The 21,277-nt window shown below is 44.3% G+C and overlaps 1 long non-coding RNA gene across 1 annotated transcript; it reads left to right on the top strand.

Annotated features, from left to right (window-relative positions):
* The first annotated feature begins 11,367 nt into the window (after window positions 1-11,367).
* LOC144891041 (uncharacterized) lies at window positions 11,368-14,228 on the top strand. The gene is made up of 2 exons (XR_013622672.1): window positions 11,368-13,518; window positions 13,737-14,228. It is a non-coding gene; the product is annotated as an uncharacterized LOC144891041 (long non-coding RNA).
* Window positions 14,229-21,277: the final 7,049 nt, after the last annotated feature.

Raw genomic sequence — 21,277 nt, 5'->3', positions numbered from 1 at the left:
ATAAAAATAAATAAATAGCTGCTTTAAATAACGAGCACACCCGCAGACGTGGAGGGCCAGGGAAGGGTCATTCCTCTTTGGGGTATATAGATTACAGTCGATCTACGGATGGGTCTCAAGAACATTGGGTGTGTGTTCATTTACCAAGTTTCTTGTGGAGAGATCGCCAAGTGTTTTAAGCATTTGAGCAAGCACTCCATTCAAAACCGTTAAGGAACGGCTGGCTTGGCAAGCGCTAGCTGGCTTCTTGGTAAAGGAGCACAACCTGAGCTTCTCCCTTTCTGTTTCGTATGAAACAGCAGGAGTGAGTTTCAAAAGTTCGCTATGAAAAATGCCACGGTAGCGGCAGAAAGGGCCATGTTATTAACCCAACATTTGTGGGTTATATAGAGTACAGTAGATCTTCGCTCAGTTCTGTAAGTAAATCTTCCTTTACGGATGTTGGGATTCCTCCAAATTTCTTCATTTAGTGTTATAAAGAGCATTAGCAACTGTTTAAAAAGCTAAGCATACGGGTTTGTGGTTGATAATATTTTTACTTCCTGTAGAAGCCGTTGCTCCCACAGAAACGCCATTATAACTATAAGCTTACGACTTCCGCTTCCGGTCTTGCCGGCGAGGTTCCGTTTTTTCGAAGCTGGCCACGCTCTCCACGCTATCGAAGTTAAGTAATTGTTCCCATTTGTATTTTCGTCAAAACTATTTATTTTATGGTGTGTGTACGTATAGTGTCCCGAGGAAGATTCTCGGTGTTAATCTTTCATACCTGTATAAAATATCGTCAGTTAATTCGTGTCGTGTCTTTTGAGGCCTTGTACCGTGTCCTACCTTGAGGCTTTGTTTTTCTCTCAGCGGTCCATCTATTGTGCTCCAACTACTTTCGTTCTCTGTTTTTCCCAGTCTTTTCACCACATATGTCCTTGTTTAAAGTCTCAATAAAAAAACAAACAAACAAAAAAAACATTTCCTTCTCTGTTCTTATTCGTTGTTCTTATTCGTTTATTCGTTGTTCTTATTCGTTCGTTCGTTCTTCGACCACGTGTTTCACCCCCATTTTCCCATAGTTTTCACTGTCAAACTTTAAAATGTTTAAACTTTCCCTTGAAGTACTGTATTCTGTCGTGTATTAAACACCTTTTTCTTCTTCTTCTTTAAAAGGTTGCTTTCGACTTGCTCACCAAATGTATTCATTCATTCATTCATTCATACAGTGCCTCTTTCATACATTCCCTAAACTCTCCTGCACTCCACCCCCCTCGAGCGTCCTCAAACGTATTTTTGACTCGAAGGTCACAAGAAACTCATTTTGCATTAAATGTTCGTTTCCCATTTATCGTACACTTTCCAAAATCCAATCTCACCCCTCCCCTCCAAATCTTCCCCATCACCCCTCCCCTCCAAATCTTCCCCATCACCCATCCCTTTCAAATCTCCCCCCTTGCCCCTTCCCTCCTAAACTCCCCCCACACCCTTCCCCTCCTAGACTCCCCCTCGCCCCTCCCCTCCTAGACTCCCCCCTCACCCCTCCCCTCCAAATCTCCCCCATCTCGCATCCCTTTCAAATCCCTCCCCTTGTCCCTTCCCTCCGAAACTCCCCCCTAACCCCTCCCCTCATAAACTCCCTCCTCGCTCCTCCCGTTCAAATCTCCCCACCCTCATTTCTTCTCCATTTCCCCCCTCTCACCCCTCCTCCTCAAAGCGTCCTCCCTGCTTCTTCCCCCTTCCAACTCTCACCTCCATCTCCCCCAACCTTCTGCCTCGCTCTTCCCCCTCCTCAAATAACACCTCACTGTGCCTCACCCAATCACCATCAAACCTTTTGTCCGCCCCATCCTTCCCTTTCTTCGAGCTATTCTGAAATCTCTGACACACCTTCAACAGCTCTCCCTACCTCTTCCTCCTCTTCCACATCTTAACCTACCCCTCCCCCCCCTGTTCTGTATCCGATGCTCCCCCTTCCTCTTCATTAACGGTATGGACCGCAAACATCTGGGGCCTTCGTTCAAACTTAACTGATCTCTCCATACAGGTTGCTTCTGACAAACCAGACGTGATCTGCTTAAAAGAAACTTTCCTCCTTCATGATGTCTCTGATTCCTTAGTATCTCTCCCGGTTTACTCCCTCCTCCGGTATGATAGACTTGAGCCTCGTCCTGGAGGTGGGGTTGCTATCTTTATCAAAAACTCTCTTTCTCACTCGCCCTGCACTGCCCTCTCTCCACCTCACCCCCAGGAATACCTCTGGCTACGGCTCCCCTTCGCTCCCACCTCTTGTTCATATGTGTGTTGTACCGTCCACCAAACAGTGATGACTCCATCTACATCTCGGTCTGATAATATGGACCAACTTCTATCTACTCATCCAAACTCTCTCTTCCTCATATGTGGTGATTTCAATTGTGACCATGCCAGTTGGCTGGGTGTGGGTACCATGGCTCCTCAGCAAAGGACTTCTGCGACTCACTGGGACTGGCACAATCTGTAAATTTCCCGACCCGGATCTCAGTCAACGGAGCATCTTCTCTTCTGGACTTGGTTATGACTAACTTCCCTGAAAATGTCTGCTGCTCTTCTTCTGCTCCAATCGGCTCATCTGATCATGTGCTTGTTAAAGTGGACATCTCTCAAACCATTCTCAGGGAGCCTCCTCAGCGTCGACGAGTCTGGCATTTCACTCAGGCCAACTGGCACGGTCTTCAAGCAGCCATCAATCATCTGGACTGGTCTCCCATCTCTACTGCCTCTGACATCAACTCATCATGGGAATTCTTCCAAAGTAAATTGCTCTCTCTCATGCACAGATTTATCCCATCTCGTCTTCATTTGTCATACCCTTCCTCCCGTCCATGGTACACGGAATCTTATGATGAGGCTATTGCCCAGAAACAACATGCCTTCGTCTCCTGGAAAGTTAATCCAACGGAAGGAAATCTCATTTCCTTTCACAAAGCCCGAAACAAGTGTGTCTCCAGCCTCAGGAGAGCCAGGAAACAATATCTCTCCGTTCTCAAGACCGAACTCTCTTATCTGTCTCCCTCTTCCAAATCCTGTTGGCGTCTGGTCAAATCTGTTTCTGGTGTTTGTTCCCCCTCCATCCCACCCTTACCTCAAATGGCTACACAGCTGACTCCACACATGAAAAAGCTGAATGCCTCAACTTTGTGTTTGCCTCTAAATCTTGTGTCCCAAACCCATCCCTCTCTGTACCCACCGTACCCAGCTGCTCCTGGACTCTGTGTCCTTTCCTCCTGACAAGGTGGAAAAGTTTCTGTCAACCCTCGACTCTGATTCTGCAACTGGACCCGACGGCATCAGCCCACGGGTCCTAAAATACTGTTCTTCCGCTCTTTCACTCCCTCTCTCTGTTCTCTTCACCCTCTCTTTTGCTCAAGGTCATCCGCCATCTGCTTGGAAATCAGCCAATATCACCGCTTTACACAAAAAAGGTGCAAAAACAGATCCTAGCAACTACAGACCAATCAGCCTTCTCCCAATTATCAGCAAAGTCATGGAATCCATCATTGCTTCGGATATGAAATCTTTCCTCTTCTCCAATGGCTTGATCTCTGATCATCAATTTGGTTTCAGACCAGGTCACTCTACTCTGGACATGATGCTTCTGCTGTCTCAACAATGGATGGAGGTCCTCAATGCCAAACAGGAAATTAGAGCTGTCTCCCTTGACATATCACGTGCCTTCGATACCGTCTGGCACCCCGCTCTGCTCACCAAACCCTCCTCCTTTGGTATCCATGGAAATCTCCACGCATGGCTGGCGGACTTCCTCTCCAGTCGTAGTCAACGTGTGGCCCTGAATGGGTTTCTCTAATCTCCTCTTCCTGTTCAGGCTGGAGTTCCACAAGGCAGTGTTCTGTGCCCTGTGCTTTTTCTGGTCTTCATCAATGATCTCTCCGACTCTCTTGAAAATCCTCTCTATCTCTTTGCTGATGACTCCACTCTCTGCCGCTCCATTCCTCATCCCTCAGATCGGCAGCCTGCAGCCTCCTCACTCTCTGTAGACCTGGACAAAATCACAGTCTGGGCAAACAAGTGGAACATGTCTTTCAATCCTGACAAATCTCACACTCTTACGATGTCTCTCCGAAAAGACCGACTGGACAACCCTCCCATCCACTTTCTGAATAAACCTCTCCAAGAAGTTCTGTCACTCAAGTTTTTGGGTCTCACTATCTGCCATGATTGATCTTTCCAGGGAAAACCACAATTTCAAGCTGGCCTCCAAGGCCAGTCGCTGACTGGGCATCATCCGTCGTGAGAAGTCCTTCCTTGGCACTCCTGAGCTCCTCACCACATATAAGGCTTTCATCCGCAGCTCAATGGAATACTGTTCCCCCCTCTGGGCTGGTGCTCCTGCCTCACACCTAGCTCGTCTTCACGCTGTTGAAACCAAAGCGTTCAGAATCATTGGAATCTCCCGCGATGAAGCTACCTCCGAGGGCCTTTCACTTACCGCAGGTAGGTTGGTGGTCTTTCTGTCTTGTACCGACTCCTCTTCTACCGACTCCTTGCTCCTCCAGCTCTGTCCCCCAAATATTCCTACAGGTCGCAGAAGATCTGCCTGCAACCCTCTTATGGTTAAACTGCCAAAATCAAGACTCTCTGCTCACCTTCACTCCTTCATTCCTCTTTTCTCCTGCCTCTGGAACAAACTCCCTCACTCTCTTCAATCCCACTCCTCCCTCCAGGTCTTTAAAACAGCTGTTCACCACCATCTCTTATCTTCCCCCATCCAAAACCTTGATCTTTTCTACCCCCGCTAATTTCACCCCAAATCCACTTTTTTGAAATACCAACTTCTTTCCTGGAAGTCCTTGGTGTCCTTGTGTTTATACTTATCCCACCTCCCCCCCCCTTCCCACGCCGCCTTCCCCCAAGCCCCTCCCTCCCACACTTCCCGATGTCCCTGCTCTCAAATATTGTGTTTATGTGCTTCCCCTTCTCTCCCCATCTTGTCTACCGCTCCCCTTTTTATATGCTTTGTTTGTTTGTCTATTTGATTTGTTTGTGTGATAAATGTTAGCTCTTTCACGAGCCTCGATTCTGTATACAAAAAAAAAGAAAAAAAAAAGAAGCTATTTATCATGTTATCACTGCAGGAAAAACGCCTTGGGGAAGTGGGACATTATTAGTTTTAATATTGTTTTGTAATAACATTAACAATATGCGATTATCATTAATTTTGTTATTAAAAGCGTCTTTGGAAAAACGCCACGATAAATCTTCTTTCGAAATACGCCACGATAAAGCTAATTTAACATTTATATACACCTCAATGTGCAACCCCATTGACTGCAATGGCGGGCAAACTTGCTCGGTGGGAGAAAATACCCTTGGGGAGGGGGGCAAATGAATGCGCTACAACCTTCATTGTGTAACCCTTCGTCATCTTGTCAAGGTTGGTTGAGATTGGATAAGTCAAGACAGAATGTATTGGCGTCAAAAATTCATCAGACAGACAGACACAAATGGCGTATTTTAGTATGATAGCTGCGTTACCAAATCACATTTAATGTTCCTCTCAATGGTTTCATGTTTGTTTTATTTTTGTCATATTTGTTGTTTAACATGCAGAAATGCTGCCGGTTGTGTGATCTAAATTAATTTCGGATATTGGCAATGTCATGTATCCCTTTAAATAGGAAGATTCTTATTGGTATCATTAAAAAGCATATATATTAGGCCTGGGCGATTTATTATTACTAGCAACAGTACCCGCCCTACGGGCGGGGCTTCAATTGGGAAGCCCGAAGGAAAAGGTAAAATATCAGAAATTGAAGGCTTTTTATTTTAAACGATTCATATAATCATCCGTTGAATCATATCACACGTAAATCATCAAAATCTAAACAGTACATGGCTAAACAGTACATGGACGATCACGTACCACATACGTCTCGCTCGCTCTCATGTTGTCCCGATAATGATCCTTCCGCAGGTTCACCGACGGAAACCTTGTTACGACTTTTACTTCCTCTAGACAGTCAAGTTCGCTCATCTTTTCGGTGCACCGGCTCGAGCCGAGAACGGCCCGTGCAGGGGCTGATCCGAGGATCTCATCAAACCGTCCGATTGGTAGTAGCGACCGGCGGTGTGTACAAAGGGCAGGGACTTAATCAACGTGAGCTGATGACTCACGCTTACTGGGAATTCCTCGTTTGTGGGACACTGTCTCAAGCCCCAGTCTCCATCACGGATGGGGCTCAGCGGTTTACCCGAGCCTGACGGCGAAGGGCAAGGTACACGCTGGCCCGTCCAGTGTAGCGCGCGTGCGGCCCCGGACATCGAAGGGCGTTAAACGTTCATTAAACATTAAACATTCATTAAAGGATTACGAAACAAAAAACATTACGAAATTACGTTCACATCGTCACGTCACACACTACCGTGAACACAGACATCGTCACAATGAGAACATCGTCACAATTAACGTTATGCAAACGCAAATGTTATGCAGGAGTCCAAACCTGAGAATGCTGGAGACCAAAGCTGAAATTGGGAAAACTAAATAGCCTATTTTACTCCTGGAGATCCCAGGATTACCCACCCAAAATATCTTTGCGATCAGTTCAGCAGTTTTTACGGTACCTTCGAACAGACAGACAGACGGACATTTGGTGAATTATCGTGAGATCGTCACAATGAGAACATCATCACAATGAACGTTATGCGAACGTGAATGTTATGTGGGAGTGCAAACCTGAGAATGCTGGAGACCAAAGCTGAAATTGGGAAAACTAAATAGCCTATTTTACTCCCAGGGGTCCCAGGATTACCCACCCAAAATATCTTTGCGATCGGTTCAGCAGTTTTTATGGTACCTTCGAACAGACAGACGGACATTTGGTGAATTATAGTAAGACTATCTATATAATAATAGCGGACATTTGGTGAATTATAGTAAGACTATCTATATAATAATAGCGTAAGGACTCGACTTTGTTATCCCTTTTACGCCGTACCCAGTGACCCGATGCCCACGGCACTAATGGATTTACGATCTACGAACCGCGCTCTTTGTTTATCACGTACAGACATACTCGAAAAATCTGAATTAGCCGACGTTGGGGCCCAAAAGCATCCGATTAACTGCCGATACGACGCCATCTTACGACGCCATCGTATTGGCGTCTGCTGGGCGAAGGCGAAGCAAGCCATCCGCTGATTGGACAGTCGAAGGCGACAGCAAGCTGTCCACTCAGTGGACAATCCAGAGCATGCATTTGTGCCGGTGTCGGCGATCGTTGTTCATGTACGCACTCTTCATTCTCATCTTTCTTCCTAACTCTTACTCAGACAAGCAAATCCCCTATGCCATCCATAATGGTACACTCTATCCATACACCACATCCTCCCTTCCGTGGATGTTCCACGGGTTTCGGCTAGTTATTATTATTATTATTATTATTTTAAAAATAATTTCTTTTTGTGTACAGAATCGAGGCTCATGTAAGAGCTAACACATTGAACATGAAAACATGCAATGCACAGACACATAAAACATGCAATGAAGGGAGCGGGATACAAGAGGGGGGGGGGGGGGGGGGGGGGAGAGGGAAGCACACAAGCACAACAACAGAAGAGAACAGGGACGTCGGTAGATCTGTGGAAGGGGGAGGGCAGGGGGAGGAGGGAGAGGTACACGGCATAAAGCAAATGAATACTTCTCGGAATTTCAGGAAAGAAGTTGGGGATTGAAAGAGGCAGATTTGGGGTGTTTTAACGGGGGTAGAAAAGATCAAGGTTTTGGGTGGGGTGAAGATTTAATGTATCACTTGGTGGTGAACAGCTTTTTAAAAGTGGGATGGGATGATCGTAATCGCAATAGTAACTGGAAAGAACGATTAATTATCGTTCTTTCCAGTTACTATTGCGATTACGATAATGGCAATTATTTATTGCGACAACTGCTGCACGGCGCAGCAGGTACATCTCATCTTGAACCTGTATATTGGCTGCGTGTTTAGCGTGTTTAGTTTCTCTCAAAATATATACCCGTATTAAATGCAGCGCTATAAAATAAAGCAGGTAATATAATATTGTAATGCATATTGTTAAGCAATAAATATCAAACATACAACCAACTACTCAAGGCACCACAATGGCTTCCAGTGTCGAATTTGGCATTTGACTGTCTCTGTGCGTGAAGTTAAGCACTCAAGGCAATATCATGTCAAAGATCGAGAAGATGAGCATCCTCGGTGTGCGATGTTTTGGTACCGAGGACAGGGACAAGCAGGTCGTCTCGTTCTTCTCTCCTCAGTGTGGGCAAGATCGAGAAGGACCGAACGGAGTGGGCAAGATGTGTTGTGTGTTTTATTTGGTTTTCCCATTTTTGTTACAACACAGGATTGCTTGGCATTTATTATTTGTAAGGTTCCACATCAAAGGCATTATTTTAAATGTCTGATGATGGTCATCTATATGACCTTCTTCACAAATGTCCCATTTAGCAAGCAGTTTGCTTGGTGTATTCCGTTAGCAAGCAGCTTGCTATCGCTTATCAAGCCAGACGTTCCATACAAATACTTTGCAAACTGCTCGTCTATTCGTTCAGCAAACGGAGCAAGCTATTTTGTCCGGACAAAATGAGGTTTGACTTTAAACAAATTGCGATAGAATTACGAAATCGATTACGAACACACTCGTAATTCAAAGGTTGTTCAGTTTGGCTTATTAGTTCACTACCGGTTTCATCGGACGGATTGAACTATAGATTTTTCTCCCTCTCTGTCCGTCACACCTGTGGTTTTCCAGACCTTTTCCTATACGCTAACATATTCAACTGAAATTTGGTACATGGTGTTATTATGATAAGTTACAGAACATGTTTGAATTTTGGGGCACTTCACCAATTTTTCAAGGAGTTACGCCCTTTTTGTACTGAGAGAATATCACATTATACATACCTACATGGGTTAGTTTTCCAGACTTTTTCTCCTTACTCTTTAACATATTGAACTGAACCTTCTCACAGTACATGGCTTTATTATGATAAGTTACAGAAAATTCAACTCATTGTGTAGCTTTGCATACTTAAAAAAATTTGTCCTACTGTATATGGCTCACAATTGCTGAGTGCTTGGAACAAGAACATTCATTGGGATCATTTGGGGACATTTATTGCAAAGCAATTCTCCCTCTTGTTGAGATTGTTATTGTATGCTACATGGTTCTCAAGTCACTTAATTCCATTATATTATCGCGATACTCAGGCCCGTTATCTTGATAAAGTTTTTCCATTATCGCCCAGGCCTTGTGTGTGCGTGCGTGCATGCGTGTGTGATTTTCAAACCCACTCTAGACGGCTCATAGATAAGTGCACTTACTGAGGGAGTCCAATAACGTATTCTACCTCTGCACCATCCTGTTGGGCCCATCAAACTAATTCTAATTCCTCATTTTTAAATTCACTGTTTATGGATACAGAGTTACGAGCAATTATTGTTGTAATTTACAGGCCCATTTCCACTTTTTGCTACTTCCATTTTTGTGCGTGATGGTCAGTAGGAAACATTTTATTTCACCTTGACTTTGTATACCATACAAGGAGGAAAAGAGGATGGGAGGAAATGCAGTGATCAGCAAGTCAGAGGGTTGGTTTATGTAGGTGTAATGGGGCTAGGCTGTGTGTGTTGTGTGGGGTTGAAAACAAAAATGTATATACGCACTGAATAACAATGAAGGGAACCCTACTGCATATAGCTACAACCAGGGGTGCTGTAAGGGGGGGAAAAGTTAGGATGATTCCATGGGCCCTGCACTGACGGGTTGACGGGTTGAGATGGTTTGGTCATGTGTTGAGGAAGGATGAAAGTGACTGGTTGAGAAGAGTGATGGAAATGAATGTAGAAGGAAGCAGAGGATGGGGAAGACCGAGAAAGACTTGGCTAAAGATGGTGGAAGAAGAAATGCGGGCAAGGGGGTTAACAAGGAGAGATGCAGCAAATAGGGCAAGATGGAGAAGATTGTCATGGGGACCGCATGGCTAACCCCCGCTCTAGCAGGGAAAATGGCCTTAAAATGCATGTTGTTGTTGTTGTTGTTGTATGACTGTAAGATGAACACTTAGATAACCATTAGGTTTGCCTGTTCCCATTGGAGTTATTGCTTCATGATGTAGCACCACTTTCATATCACATTTACTGTTTTTCATTCAGAAGTTGCAGTTTGTAGAAGAGCTGGATGATTGCATGTAAGACTGACAAAAAAACGTGCAGCATACACCCATAAACCCACAACATATGCGGCTGATGGAAAGACGGACGTAGACAGTGATCGACAGGTTTAGCTTAGATGACAGTCACGTTGATATGACTCTCGCCCTAACAGGAGGGGGTTGTCAGGATATTGAAAGGTTTGCGCATTTGAAGATGGCTGCTATGGGGGAGAAGATGAAGAGTAGAGTTTTGAAATAATGAGGGGAGGAAATAGGCAATCCTGACAGTTGTGAGTGGTATCATTGTAAACAAAGTTTATTGATGATAACACCAGTACAGTCATCTTCGGAACCTTCCTTTTTCTCTACGGAGATGAGTACTCATGAAGTAATATGTTAAGGTAACTCTTGGAAAGTGCTTCCGCACGTGTCTAGGTCAGTCATCCAATGCTCTGAGGTCTCTGGACTTTGGACCACACTTTGGTGCATTAATTATTTTGAAGGCATCCCAACCATCATGCTTCCCTCAGTGCATTCTTGATCAACAACAACAACAACAACATGCATTTTAAGGCCATTTTCCCTGCTAGAGCGGGTTAGCCTTGCGGTCCCCATGACAATCTTCTCCATTTTGCCCTATTTTCTGCATCTCTCCTTGTTAACCCCCTTTCCCGCATTTCTTCTTCCACCATCTTTAGCCAAGTCTTTCTCGGTCTTCCCCGTCCTCTACTTCCTTCTACATTCATTTCCATCACTCTTCTCAACCAGTCACTTTCATCCTTCCTCGACACATGACCAAACCATCTCAACCTGTTCCTCTTCACAGCATCAATCACAGGCTCTATTCCCATCATCTTTCGCAATTCGAATTCTTTCGCAATTCTTGATCATTGTAGTAATTCCATCTGGTTGCAATATCTTAGTACTCTGATCTAACCAGACAGTGTAGCTGGTGCCAAGTGCTGTTTTGGCTGTAGTGTCCATCGTGGTTTTCCTTTTTCCCTTCTGTATACCAATGGCAATCAGAAATCTACGAAATGAAGTGTTGCAGAATCCTCCACTGCCTACTTCAATCGGGAAGTAATGTACATACCAGCCATTGCCCTCAGTCAGCAATCAAATCTTGATACATGCATTTCCTCCTGACATGAGATCCAGATCATCATCCATGAGCCAGATTTTCTTTCATTGGGACAGTCACTTAGATAAGAACCACATTCCTTGTCCTTCCAGAGACGAAGATTACATTTTGGCAGTCTTAATTATTTGTGGAGGAAACGCTATTGATCCAAGTTTATAATCTATCAAGATAGTCCAGTCATCGGCTCTTTCTAAAATATTACCTTACTTATTAAGCCTACCCCCCCCCCCCCTTTAATGGAATAGTGGGAGGCTTATAACTGTTGTAGGGTTTGTTTCTGCAATTAGTATCTCCAATTTTTAATGGTACCTCTGAGTTTCTTCGATCCCTAGGAGTACTAAACCACTATTTAGGATTTTTTTCTGCCAGCCAATGTCCAAGCTGTATATTGGAGCAGGCTGGGATTTTCAGAATGCAATTTTGCATCAATAATGGGAACACAAAGTATGCAGGATTGGTTGACATTTGTTTTTGATCTTGACATAATTTAAGGTCATGACCTAATTATATTAATATTTACATTTTTTACCATAACTTGACTAATTTTTGTCAAATCAGAACAAAATTGCCCTCTAGATAGCATCAAGTAAGACACATTTACATTTAATTTACCTCATACCCCTCCGAGTTAAAGGTCAAGGCCATATGGTGGCCCGAAAAAAAACATGTCCATCATTGGATCGCGGGCGCCGGGGGAGGCTTACCCATGGCGATCGTTTTTTGATCGCAGATATCTGGTTTTCTATATGTTGTCGATATAATAAATATGAATGAGCGATTCGTTTTTGAAAAGACTGCAGAAGGTGCCAAAAAGAAAGGTGGACTTCCCACCCCGATATGGTTGTTGTCAAAGTCGTGTTTACATAGTCGTGTTATTAGTCCCCTACCGGTGTACACCGGAAGGGACTATAGGTTTGCACTCCGTCCCTCCGTCTGTCTGTCAGTCTGTCAGTCCGTCACGCAAAGAACAGTCTTCCGGACTTTTTTTTCTAAACTCTTAATGCTAATGATTTCAAACTTGGTACATGGTTTCCTCATGATAAGTTACAGATCAAGTTCGAACTTCACGACGTTTCGATCATTTTTGACAAAGTTATGGCACTTTGAACTTTGGTAATTTCCCCAACAGTTTTCCGGACGACAGACTGCCGGTAGGGGACATGTATTGCAGCGCAATACTCAGAATGCTTGTTTATTATTGCTTTATATAAGTGTGTGAATGTGCCTCTAGGGAATGATCCCTCTGGGGATGATAATTGGGAAAAAAACAAAAACAAATTATTTTCACATTTTTATGAAAGAAATCATGCACAAAATTACAAAACAATTATGTGCAAATACGCACTTGTATATCATTAGGCAAGTCTGTGACAATAGAGGAGATTGGGACATACAGACAAACGGCGTCAGCTCAAGTAAAGAATATTGGGGAAAGAAGAGGATAGAGTTAGTTAGAATAGAAAAGCTCATTGGTAGGTAATGGAGACAGCATGAAATGGCATTGATTGACATTTGAAGGACTTGATGGGTGGAGGTAGGAGCATGAAGCTTAGACTCCATCGATTATATAAACAGGGACAAGGGGAGTAGAGGTGAGCACGAAGTTTAGATCAAACGAAGGGTCTCAAGGAATGGGTTCCTGGCTAACAGCGTGCGACCCTTGCGGGGCTCGGAACATGTGAAGGGTAAGAGTGGTGACTTGTCCATTGTCTGCCAGGATTTCTGCAATACTTTTTAAAGGTGTGCTGAAGTCTGTCCTGCATGTAATACAATGCATATGCAAGCTCCTCCCTGAACTTCAGACGTGAGAGAAAGCAATCTCATCAAAGAGCTGCAAACATGCTCAGTAGTTTGAGCATTCATTTTCACGATGTAATGAAAAGCCATTGTTTCTTCCCCACAGGCTCCTCCATTTTGTACAAATTTGTCTACCACTTGTAATGTTTTGTTAAAGCATTTGTTTGTTTGGGGCACATTCTGCATTTAGAAAGGGTGATTGGGGGGGGGGGGGGGCTCTCTTTTTCACATTTTGCAATTGCAATAATCTGATAACGATGAATTGTAGAACTAACTCGGATAAGTTCCTAAACTTCTCTTTTTCACATTTTGCAATTGCAATAATCTGAATAACGATGAATTGTAGAACTAACTCGGATAAGTTCCTAAACTTCGACGACATCCCTGTTATTCACCAGCATAGGTTGATTATCCTCTGATAATCCTTTTTCCTTTTTCCTTTTTCACATTTTGCAATTGCAATAATCTGATAACGATGAATTGTAGAACTAACTCGGATAAGTTCCTAAACTTCTCTTTTTCACATTTTGCAATTGCAATAATCTGAATAACGATGAATTGTAGAACTAACTCGGATAAGTTCCTAAACTTCGACGACATCCCTGTTATTCACCAGCATAGGTTGATTATCCAGCTGCGATGCTATAACTTTTATTTTCCCATTTATCATGTCTTTCTCTTCTATCCTTGGATTTATCAATTGCAATCTCAACTTATTCATTTGTTTTACGAGTGTTTTTTGGATAATGTTAAAGTGGGTGTTGTTGGAAGAGCTAATCCATTTTATGTAGTTATTTATGGTAGACACCCCAAAAAGGTATGAATCATTGTGTGTGTGTGATTTATACCCAGGTCCAGTTTCCCATTGCCCTGAAGTTCGTCGATCTAAGATTCTATGGTGTTGTCTACTTTCTCAATTCAAGATACTTTATTTGATTACCTTTGTGGTTTAGTGGAACCAGGGAGGACACATTTTCACGGATTTCCCCAATCACACCCGAGGGTATGGATCACAGATTTGCTAATTGTAATGCTTTCTTGGGGAAAATAAGTATTTTGCCTTTGTCATGTGTTGATTGTGATGTAAATAAACTTGCTCTTTTTTCAAAGCTGCTTCATTGGAGAGAGCTTTCTTTTTATATAAAATGTATGGCGATGGAACGGTTTTGGACGGTATGTTTTGGACGGTATGGACGGTTTTGAGGGAGTTCATGGGGGTTACGGATATGGTGTGAGAAATGGAGAAGGTGAAAGGATTTTGGAGTTTGCTGATGGAGCTGATTTGTTGATTTGTAATACTCAGTTCCAGAAAGAGGATAATAAGCTTGTTACATACACGTCAGGTGGGTCGACGACAACCGTTGACTACCTGCTGGTGCGTTGGCGAGATAGGGGGCACCTCCGGGACACAAAGGTGATCCCAGGGGAGGAGGCTGTTTCACAGCACCACTTGGTTGTCTGCGACATAAGGGTGAAAGGTGCGAGGAGAGCTCGGCGGGTGAAGTACCAACCGAGAATGAAGGTGTGGAGGTTGTGTTACGTGCTCCTCCCCGACCCCCTCGTCACGGTGTACCTCCGAGCCCCGAGAGGAGTCACGGCAGAAAAATGTGTTATTCTGTATGTCAAAGATCAATGGTGAAGCCACACCAATTGTTACAAACCACAGGTATTGTATTAAGATCACACAAGAATAACAGTACAAAAACAATAGTAATCAATTGTACAACAAATAGTATATCATTCCTATGATGGTACCATCAGGTTCGTACAATATAACTCACTGTGCTCCAAGTGAGCAAAAAGAAGAAGATTCCCAATGTCTCTATTCTTCGGCTTCAAGCCAAAGTCGATCCGCTCCAGCGATCGACAGATCAATGTCCAATTGAGACAGAATCCCGCTGGGTTGGCAGTTACAGTCCGGCTGCCAAAGCTGTGCAAAGGCGCCCTCCCGGCGACTGGGAAATCACACCCTCGGGTATGGACGTTCCACAGCTCGCAGTCGGCAAACCTCAGATTTACCTTCAGGTATATCTGCATTGCACACACACACCAGATACGTCTGAAAGCGGTGAAAATGGCTGACGTGAAGCAAAGAAAAACCTTGTGCGACGCGCAAAGGCTGAAGCGAAGCAAAGAAACCTTGCTCGACGCACAAAGCGCACGAGTTAAAATGGCCGACGGCCGTACTCGAGACGTAACGGCAGTCCAATGATTCTCTTCGGAATCGAATGCAAAACCTGACACGCAGGTTAATCTGTCACAGCGATAACCACTCTGTCGCAGGAATCCCTTTCCCGGGAAACCCAAAGTTCGCTAGTGACTCGTTCGTCAACGTTTGCTCCAGAACCCGAAGCAACAAGCTTCTTGTCTGACTTCACTCGCTCCGCCTTATTTTTCTCCTCCTCCTCTTCGTCGCCGTCCGGTTCCTGTTTCATTTAAAACATACTTTTCTACCTTTTGAAAACAGTTCATACACAATAAACCTTTTGAAAACAATAATAGTACATGGAATCAAAAATGTTTACAGTGGATGAAAACCACCACAACGGAAGTGACGAATCCATAACAGTTGAAAGAGGTGACAGTGAGGGAGGCATTAAAAGAGAGGCTGAATGTGTTGGAGGATGATGTGGTTGAGCTTGAAAGTGGTTAGATGTCAATGAAAGATAGTCTTTTGGGAGCCATTGGTGAAGTATGTGGATGGACAAAAGGACCACCGAGACACTCGGAAACATGTTGGTGGGATGATAAAGTTGGAAAGAAGATTGACGAGAAGAGGAAGAAGTTCAAGGAGTGGCAGAAGGCGAAGGGTATGGGGGCAGAAAAGGTAGAGCATGAAAGTTATAAGGCAGCCAAGAAGGCAGCAAAGGCGCAGGAGGCATTTAGGAAAATGTTCGGAGAAAGCTTGGATTTGGAAGAGGGTCAGAGAGCGGTATTAAGTATTGCAAAGCAGATAGCGAAAGAGAGGTGTGATGTGATGGGGGTGAGTTGCTTGAACGATGAAGTGGGACAAATCGTTGTGGACCCAGATGGAATTAAAGGAAGATGGAAGAGATATATGGAAATACTGTTGAATGCAGAGAATGAATGGGATGCCAACATAGAGAGTAACCCAGTTTTAGGACCGGCAGAGAAGATAACCGAGAAGGAAGTTGAGGAAGCGATAAAAGCAATGAAGAGTAGAAAAGCGGAAGGGCCGACGGGAGTTGTGGGAGATATGTTGAAGGCAGCGGGAAATTGGGGTGTGAAGAGAATGACAGAGATCTGCAATCTGGTGGTGAAACAAGGCCGCATTCCAGTGGATTGGGAACTGAGTACCCTCGTCCCTCTATACAAGGGGAAAGGTGACCCTCTGGACTGTGGCTTGTATCGAGCGATAAAGTTATTGGAGCATGGAATGAAGGTATTGGAAAGGGTGAAGGAGAGGAGGATAAGGAAGAAAGTGAAGATTGATGAAATGCAGTTTGGATTTATGCGAGGAAGAGGAACGACAGACGCGCTTTTTATTGTGAGGCAGTTGCAGGAGAGGTACATGGAGAAGAGGAAGAAGTTGTTTCTTGGGTTTGTTGATCTGGAGAAAGCATTCAATAGGGTTCCACGTGAAGTAGTTACATGGGCATTGAGGAAGTTAGGAGTGGAGGAATGGTTGATCAGAGTGGTGATGGCAATGTACAAAAGAGCGTGCACAGCAGTAAGGACGAAGGACGGGAACAGTGGTGAGTTTGAGGTGAAGGTGGGAGTGCATCACGGGTCGGTACTAAGTCCACTACTATTTGTAATTGTGATGGAGGTGCTGGCTCGGAATGTAAAGGAGGGTTTTCCGTGGGAGTTGTTGTATGCAGATGATCTGGTGTTGATTGCCGAAAGTATGGATGGATTGGAGGAGAAGATGAGCAAGTGGAAGGAATGTATGGAGACAAAAGGTCTGAAGGTGAATATCGGAAAAACGAAGGTGATGGCAAGTGGTAAAGCATGTGGTGAGGTGGAAAGAACTGGGAAGTGGCCGTGTGCTGTATGCAGGAAGGGTGTCGGAGTGAATTCCATTCAATGTACAATGTGCGCTGAGTTGGTTCATCAAAAATGTAGTGGTTTGAGAGGGTCATTAATCAGTTTGTCAGCTACATTCAAGTGTAAGGTGTGCACAGATGGAGCTGCAGATGGAGGAAATGTTGAGTTGGATCTTGGAGACGGCGTGAAGCTGGAATGTGTGAAAACATTTTGTTACCTCGGAGACATGCTGAATGGAGAAGGTGGATCAGACTCGGCAAAGGTTGCTCGAGTGAGATGTGCATGGAAGAAGTTTCGGGAACTGAGTGGTGTGCTGACGAGGAGGGGAGTGTCGTTGAAGCTGAAGGGAAAGGTGTATTCTGCATGTGTGAGAAGTGTTATGATTTATGGGAGCGAGACATGGGTAATGAACGTAGAGCAGCAACGAAGGCTGGAAAGGGTGGAAATGCGAATGGTTCGGTGGATGTGTGGAGTATCGTTGAGAGAGAGGAAGACAAATGATGAATTGCAAAAGATGATGGGAATAGAGCCTGTGATGGATGCTGTGAAGAGAAACAGTTTGAGATGGTTTGGTCATGTGTTGAGGAAGGATGAAAGTGACTGGTTGAGAAGAGTGAAGGAAATGAATGTAGAAGGAAGTAGAGGACGGGGAAGACCGAGAAAGACTTGGCTAAAGATGGTCGAAGAAGAAATGCGGGCAAGGGGGTTAACAAGGGGAGATGCAGAAAATTGAGCAAACTGGAGAAGATTGTCATGCAATCATGCAATGTCATGCATTCAGTCCGCAAGGCGAACCCCCGCTCTTGCAGGGAAAATGGCCTTTAAAATGCCTGTTGTTGTTGTTGTTGTTGTTGTTGTTGTATGGCGATAGAAATTGATGTGAAATGGTTGCTTTGTGTATGGTGGCATGGTTTATTAATTTTGCCATAAAATAAATATCTCATGAAATGTTTCTAATTTTTACCTTCATCGCAGATGGTGGACGGAGATTATGTTTTCAACCTTGTCTGTTTGTTTGTCTGTGAATAGGATATTTCAAAAAGTTGTGGACTAATTGAGATGAAATTTGGTGGAGAGGTTGGGTGTATGACAAGGTTGAAATGATTAGATGTTGGTGAAGATCCTGATGCTATAATTTTTAGCGTTTCACACCATTTAGAGATAGGGCCAAAACTACACAAAGCACGACAACTCAAAGTTATGGTCCTCCTCGGACGAAACTTGGTGAACATGTTGGATGTATGACAGGGTGTCGGAGTGAGTACCCATGCAGTATTGTGCCCAATAGCCAAGAAACTACTTCGTCAGCCCAATGCATCTAAAGATGCAAAAAGAGTGGTCTTCTTATTCTTGGTAAAGTGGGGAACATCAACCCGTGGAGGTTGAAAGTATGCAGACATGCTCGATGTTTGTTACTCGGATAATGTAAACTCCCCTGCTCCCCTCTTCACTAAATTGGTTGACTTCTACTACAAATCTACTTCTACTTCAAATACTTCTACTCCATCTCTACTGCTTCTGACATCAACTCTTCCTGGGAATTCTTCCAAAGTAAACTGCTCTCTCTCATGCATCGATTTATCCCATCTCGTCTTCAGTTGTCAAACGCTACCTCCCATCCTTGGTACACTGAATATTGTGGTGAAGCAGTTGCCCTGAAACAACTTGTCTTCGCCTCTTGGAAGGCAAATCCAACTGAAGGCAATCTCTATTCCTTTCACAAAGCTCGGAACAAGTGTGTGTCTACCCTCACGAGAGCCAGGAAACAATATCTCTCTACGCTCAAGACTGAGGGCTCAAGACTCATGCCAGAGGGAGCTGCAGATGGAGGAAATGTTGAGTTGGATCTTGGAGACGGCTTGAAGCTGGAAGGTGTGAAAACATTTTGCTACCTCGGAGACATGCTGAATGGAGAAGGTGGATCAGACTCGGCAACGGTTGCTGGAGTGAGATGTGCATGGAAGAAGTTTCGGGAACTGAGTGGCGTGCTGATGAGGAGGGGAGTGTCGTTGAAGCTGAAGGGAAAGGTGTATGCTGCATGTGTGAGAAGTGTTATGATTTATGGGAGCGAGACATGGGTCATGAATGTCGAGCAGCAACGAAGGCTGGAAAGCGTGGAAATGCGAATGGTTCGGTGGATGTGCGGAGTATCGTTGAGAGAGAGAAAGACAAATGATGAATTGCGAAAGATGATGGGAATAGAGCCTGTGATTGATGCTGTGAAGAGGAACAGGTTGAGATGGTTTGGTCATGTGGGACCAAACAGAAAGGACCAATTGGACAATATCTCAAACTGGTCAAACAAGTGGAACATGTCTTTCAATCCCGACAAATCTCACACTCTCACTTTGTCTCGCTGAAAAGACCGTCTGGACAACCCTCCCATATACTTTCTGAAAAATCCTCTTGAAGAAGTTCTGTTAATCAAGCGTTTGGGTCTATCTGACATGATCTTTCCTGGGAAAACCACATTTCCAAGCTGGCCCCCAAAGCCAGTCAGCCAACATTACCGGGCATCCTCCGTCATGCGAAGTCCTTTCTGGGCACTTCTGAGCTCCTCACCACTTACAAAGCTTTCATCCACAGCTCAATGGAGTACTGCTCTCCCCTCTGGGCTGGTGCTCCTCCTTCACACCTAGCTCGGCTTCACGCGGTTGAAATCAAAGCATTCAGAATCATTGGAATCTCCCACGATGAAGCTGATTCTGAGGGCCTTTCTCTCTCTTACCTCAGGCAGGTAGGTGGTCTTTCTGTCTTCTACCGACTCCTCTCCAGCCTTGCCCCCCCTGCTCTGTCTGTGCTCTACCCCCCAAATATTCCTACAGGTCGCACAAGATCTGCCAGCAACCCTCTTATGGTTAAACTGCCAAAATCAAGACTCGCTATTCACCTTCACTCTTTCATTCCTCTTTTCTCCCGCCTCTGGAACAATCTCCCTCACTCTCTTCAATCCCTCTCCTCCCTCCAAGTCTTTAAAACAGCTGTTCACCACCATCTCTTATCTACCCCCATCCAAAACCTTGATCTTGTCTACCCCTGTTAAAACACCTCAAATCCGCCTCTTTCAATCCCCAACTTCTTTCCTGAAATTCCTAGTCGTGTTCATTTGCTTTATATCGTGGACACCTCTCTCCTCCCCAGCCCTCCCCCTTCCACAGATATATGGGCATCCCTGTTCTCTACTGTCGTTGTGCTTGTGTGCTTCCCTCTCTCTCCCCCTCCCTTCATTGTATGTTTTGTGTCTGTGCATGTTTTCATGTTCAATATGCTAGCTCTTACACGAGCCTCGATTCTGTATACAAAAAAAAAAAAAAACAATCGATAAGGTCTGTTGGTGTGTGTGAGGCATACTTTTTGTGTTTATTAATTATGTACGTCCATTAATTAATTACGTAATATTGAAATGTGGCTTTTCACGCTTTCGGCTGCTGAGACCCCTTCAACCTTTGAAGACCCCTGAGATCCCTAAGACCCTTGAGATCCCTAAGACCCCTAAATACCCTTAAGACGCAGGGGACCCAAACGTCCCTGACGCCCCAAAAGAATCAGAAGAACTAAAAGTCCCAGAGGACCCAAAACACTACGGGTCTGGCAGATAGGTATGCTACAAGGTGGTGAAGACCAATGAAAGTTTGGTCCATTGGATCGACGGGCCCACTAGTTGATTTTTAAAAAGCAGAAGTAAAGACGGACACATCGGAGAGAGGTGTCAAAATGTGTACGTAATATATAGATGGCCCTTTTTGGAGAAAATAGTCAATCATTATGTGTGTGATGCTGTTTTTCTGAAGGTAAGTAGGACAATGGTTGGAATGAAAAAGATCACGAAATCGCGTTTTAAAACCTCGCCTGGTTCCATTGTGTTTCGAGCATTCCTTTCATCTGCCATGTGCACCGGGTTCTCCGGTTACATCATGAAGGAACCGGTTTCTGCCTTAAGTTCATCAATTTTATTATTTTGATAAACCTAGGACACCTAATTATATTGTGAATGGTAAAAAAAATGTTTGCTTTACCGGTCAGACAAATCATTGGGGTTGTCACGTGACGCATGACAAAGGCGCGAAATCCCCTCGTCAGAATCGGCTATTCGAGGACACGCCCATTTTTTGTCTCCGCCCTTCGAGTTTTTCTTTTTTAATCCCTCCCAATCC

The sequence above is a fragment of the Myxine glutinosa genome, chromosome 2 (assembly GCF_964187855.1).
Source record: "Myxine glutinosa chromosome 2, kmMyxGlut1.1, whole genome shotgun sequence".
NCBI classification, from domain to species: Eukaryota; Metazoa; Chordata; class Myxini; order Myxiniformes; family Myxinidae; genus Myxine; species Myxine glutinosa.
The sequence above is the reverse complement of the archived record's forward strand: the minus strand, read 5'-3'. Positions and strand labels throughout refer to the sequence as shown.